Here is a 5,000-nt window from a genome sequence, read left to right as displayed (position 1 = left end):
GACATTAACACTGAGAGAGAGAGAGAGACATTACCATTACACTGAGGGAGGGAGGGAGAGAGAGAGAGAGAGAGATTTGAGTTTTAAGCCACCTTTATTGTGGCACTAACAAATTGAAGCTAAACATCACAGGATATTAAAAGCCAAATGAAAAACAAAAAAAGGAAACTTACAAAACACACAAAATGCAAAACAGAAAACAGTACTGCACCATGTGTGTTTAACTGCACCAGAGAAAGAAAACAGAAAAAGGAAAAAAGAAAAGGTTCACAGAGCAAGACAACTCTCCATTTCCATCAACAGTACACAGGACACTCCCAAACCCCCACATTTTCCTGAACCCTTCTAGGTTTCCTACAAGCCTGTAGTATGCATGCTCTACTGGCTGCAAGCAGCCCCCTGAACATTTCCACAGGGTCTACTGACCCCATCCCTCTGATTTGATTCTTCCGGGTTTTCCATATTGCTAGTTTGGCTACCCCTGACAAAAAATGAATGAGTGCTTGTACACGCTTCTTCTGTGCCGTGAACCTTGGCCCAAAAATAAAGACCTCAAATGAAAACTCCTCCCTCAAGCCTTGACAAAAGCTCTTCAGTGGGCCAATAACCTGTGCTAAGCGAGAACACTGTAAAAACAGGTGGGTTAGGGACCAAACAAAAAGGACAGCCCTCCCCAACACTAGGATCCTGGTGCACCAGATGTCTGTTCATGGCTAAAGCCCCATGAATGACCCTCCACTGGAGGTCAGCTGTCTGTTTCTCAATGGGAGGCTTATACAGGGACCTCCAGTAGCCATTTGGGGAAAAGTTTGGACCAAAACCAGACCTGCATAGTATGCTGCCTTCTTTCCTACTGCCTGAAACTCCCCCAGCTCCGGGGTCCTGAAAGACAGCAGTTGCCCCTGCCCCTCCTGCCACTCTCCCGTGTTGGCTGTGACAGTCAGAGCAGGGAAAACATACTCACATTCATCATCCTATTGGTCAGTTTAGGTACTGTTTTCCACAAACGCTCTGAGGGGTTCTGGCAGGGATGCACAGACCTCTTCTATTATCCTCTGCAGCACCCTTGAGGACCTGATGCTGGCCATCTCTCCGAGCACTTCTACTGAAGCTTGCGTAGACCTTATCAGGTGCCCCGACTTTGTACAACCTGCCTCCCACAAGCTGGAACGTAGGCTGGCTGAGGACAAGGTTTTACTGGGTAGGAATCTGTTATAGAACAGTGGCTCCTCAAATAGCCACATCCCCGGCTCTCCAGCAGGTGCACGAGTAGCTTTAAAAACCTTCCAAGCCTGTATTACTGACTGGTAGAACGGAGTGAGCCCAGTCAGGTCAGCCTCCTCAGGCTGAATCAAGAAGAGCTGTTTGTCGCAGCCCAATCGCCCAGCCTTCCTCAGCAACACTCGTGCAGGGTCCAGCCAGTTTAATCCACTGTGGTACAGAACCCGCTGACCAGTTCGCATTCGGAATGCTTTTACTCTCGAGGCGATGTCCATAAGGCCTTGTCCCCCCTCATGCAGGGGTAAGTACAGAGCAGCTGCTCTGATCCAGTGTTGTCCTGACCAGAAGAAGTCCACCAGGAGCTTCTGCACCTCCTGGATCAGACCCCTTGGTGGTTGCAAAACTATTAGTTTGTGCCATAAGGTAGAGGCCACCCAATTTTTGGCAACCAGAACTCTTCCCCTATAGGACAGCTGAGGCAGCAACCATTTCCATGAAGACAACCTGGCACACACCTTCTCCACTACACCCTCCCAGTTTTGTTTCTGGAAACCCTCTGTTCCCAAAAAAACCCCAGAACCCCATTTCCCATTTCTTCCCCACCTGAGACCCTCTGGTAGACTGGGTGCTCCACCCTGCTGCCACTGTCCAACCTGCAGTGCCTCACATTTCCCGCAATTTACTTTAGCTGAAGAAGCCTTTTCATACAACCCAAGACAATCAGTTAAAACCTGAACATCCCCCTGCCCTCTAATAAAAACCGTGATATCGTCCGCATAAGCAGACACTGTCAGGCTGGGGCTCTGAATGGCTCCTGGTAGGGTGAGCCCTGCGAGTTTGTCTCTCAGCCGGCAGAGCAATGGCTCAATCGCCAGGCTGTAGAGCTGACCAGAGACAGGGCGACCTTGCCTGATCCCTCTTTGAACAGGGACAGGGCGTGTAGGAGCCATTTTCCATTTAAATGAGTTTAATGCGTGCTACAGGAGCACAGAGAACTTGGTTTCAATTTAGGATCTTTTATTTTGAAAGAACTCTTATTTTTGTTATTATGAGAATGCCTTGAGCTTTAAGATGGCCGACACTCACTTTTGATTTTAGAACACTGAGAACAAAGGAGTTAGGAAGACGTAAGAGCACACAGTTCTTTACGGCTGTTGAAGACCTTTGGACCCTTTTGAATACTTAAATGTCACATTTTCATTATTTGGATCTACTGATTTAACTACTTTCTACTAACCATTTGTTTGAATCATTGGAATCTATTGGAGTTTCCTTTGTTTGCTCTCATCCACCTGCCAACTCACCTGCCTTGCCTGTCTGCCCTGCTTCCCTCTCTACCCCCAACCATCGCATCTTCATCCATAAAGGTACAATTCAATCATTGTAAAGCCAGTTAAAGAAGCTCGACATTACGTCTAAACTTGTGGCTATTTTATGGACAAATTTGAAAATATGCCCTTACAGGGCGACTCAACCCACCCCCAACCTTGATCATGCAAGTTGCCCCTTCATACAATAACCCCAGCCATGACAAAAAAACCTCCCCAAAACCAAAAGCTTTTAATGTTGAAAACAAAAAAACATGATCCACTCGATCAAAGGCTTTGTCCTGATCAAGAGATAGGATACTAGTATCTAGTCCGTAGTGGTTGCACACATCACTCATTAAAAAGATATTGTCCATGATTGTGCAGTCAGGCACACAGTACGACTGGTCCCTGTCAATCAGTAGTCCTAAATAGTTCCTTAGCCTGTTCGACAATACTTTCGAAAGAAGCTTGTAGTCTGTACAGAGGAGAGCAACGGGTCTCCAATTTTTCCAAAAGTGCCAAGTCCCCTTTCTTTGGTAGGAGAGAGAGCGCTGCGCGTTGCCAGGAAACTGGTAATGAGCCCCCTCGAAAACACTCCCTCAAGACCTCGAAAAAGTGAGAGCTGTTTCACAGCTGTTGTGAGCTCCTCCAGGCTGATCTCCAGGCTGATCTCCAGGCTGATCTCCAGGCTGATCTCACAGTCAAGGGCGTCCCGTTCCTCGGGCCCCAGCTGCGGCAGCAAATTCGCTGTCACCAGATGATCTGTAAACCCCACTGGGTAGATAAAGCTTCCTAGTAACCCAGCCATATGAGTTGCTGTCACATATATTCTGTCCAGTCTGGCTGCACTAATTGTGTTATTAACCCAGGTGTACTGCCTCACTGCTGGGTGCTAGTTTCTCCATACATCCTCCAGCTCCAGTTCAGCAAGCAGACTCGACAGATATGTGGATGACTGTAGGTGAGGCTCTTCACCTGTCCCATCTACTGTGAAATCTACAGTACAGTTCCAGTCCCCTCCTGCTACTATGCCCCCACCATGGCTGCACTGTAACAGAGCCCCTCTTACCTCCCTGAGAACCTCTAACCTTTCAGACCCCGGATTAGGGGCATGCACATTCAGAAATGCAATTTCTGCATTAACTAAAACCACCCTCCCTTTCACCACCTCCACAGTGGATAAAATATGAATGGTTAAATTTGGGGAAAACAGAATTGCCACACCAGCACTGCAGTTTGTTCCATGGCTGAGGATATGCTGACCCTCCCACCACAGGCTCCAGTCAACCTCATTAGCTTCATCACTGTGCGTTTCCTGAAGGAAAATGACATTTTTTCTGTTTAATGTTTTCCGAAACTAAAGCCCTCTTCTGACTGTCCCGCCCAACGTTGATGCTTAATGACCCAATCTTTAAAACCTGCATATAGAGATTAAGAAAAAAAGACAGAGAAGCAGTCAATGAAAACAGACAGACAGAGGAGAGAAAACACCCTGGGGCAGCCTGTAGTGTAGTGGTTAAGGTACATGACTGTAGTGTAGTGGTTAAGGTACATGACTGTAGTGTAGTGGTTAAGGTACATGACCCTGTAGTGTAGTGGTTAAGGTACATGACCCTGTAGTGTAGTGGTTAAGGTACATGACTGTAGCATAGTGGTTAAGGTACATGACTGTACCGTAGTGGTTAAGGTACATTACTGTAGTGTAGTGGTTAAGGTACATGACTGTAGCGTAGTGGTTAAGGTACATGACTGTAGTGTAGTGGCTAAGGTACATGACTGTAGTGTAGTGGTTAAGGTAAATGACCCTGTAGTGTAGTGGTTAAGGTACATGACTGTAGCATAGTGGTTAAGGTACATGACTGTACCGTAGTGGTTAAGGTACATTACTGTAGTGTAGTGGTTAAGGTACATGACCCTGTAGTATAGTGGTTAAGGTACATGACTGTAGTGTAGTGGTTAAGGTACATGACTGTAGTGTAGTGGTTAAGGTACATGACTGTAGCATAGTGGTTAAGGTACATGACTGTAGTGTAGTGGTTAAGGTACATGACTGTAGTGTCACCAGGAAACCCTCTGCATATAGAGATTAAGAAAAAAGACAGAGAAGCAGTCAATGAAAACAGACAGACAGAGGAGAGAAAACACCCTGGGGCAGCCTGTAGTGTAGTGGTTAAGGTACATGACTGTAGTGTAGTGGTTAAGGTACATGACTGTAGTGTAGTGGTTAAGGTACATGACTGTAGTGTAGTGGTTAAGGTACATGACTGTAGCGTAGTGGTTAGGGTACATGACTGTAGTGTAGTGGTTAAGGTACATGACTGTAGTGTAGTGGTTAAGGTACATGACTGTAGTGTAGTGGCTAAGGTACATGACTGTAGTGTAGTGATTAAGGTAAATGACCCTGTAGTGTAGTGGTTAAGGTACATGACTGTAGTGTAGTGGTTAAGGTACATTACTGTAGTGTAGTGG

At 46.4% G+C, this 5,000-nt stretch overlaps 1 protein-coding gene across 1 annotated transcript in view; it reads right to left on the bottom strand.

Moving 5' to 3' along the window:
* Positions 1-5,000, bottom strand: part of LOC133135348 (adenylate cyclase type 2-like) — a 32,529-nt gene that overhangs the window by 14,176 nt on the left and 13,353 nt on the right. The window lies entirely within an intron of this gene.

Source organism: Conger conger, chromosome 8 (assembly GCF_963514075.1).
Source record: "Conger conger chromosome 8, fConCon1.1, whole genome shotgun sequence".
Taxonomy (NCBI): Eukaryota; Metazoa; Chordata; class Actinopteri; order Anguilliformes; family Congridae; genus Conger; species Conger conger.
The sequence above is the reverse complement of the archived record's forward strand: the minus strand, read 5'-3'. Positions and strand labels throughout refer to the sequence as shown.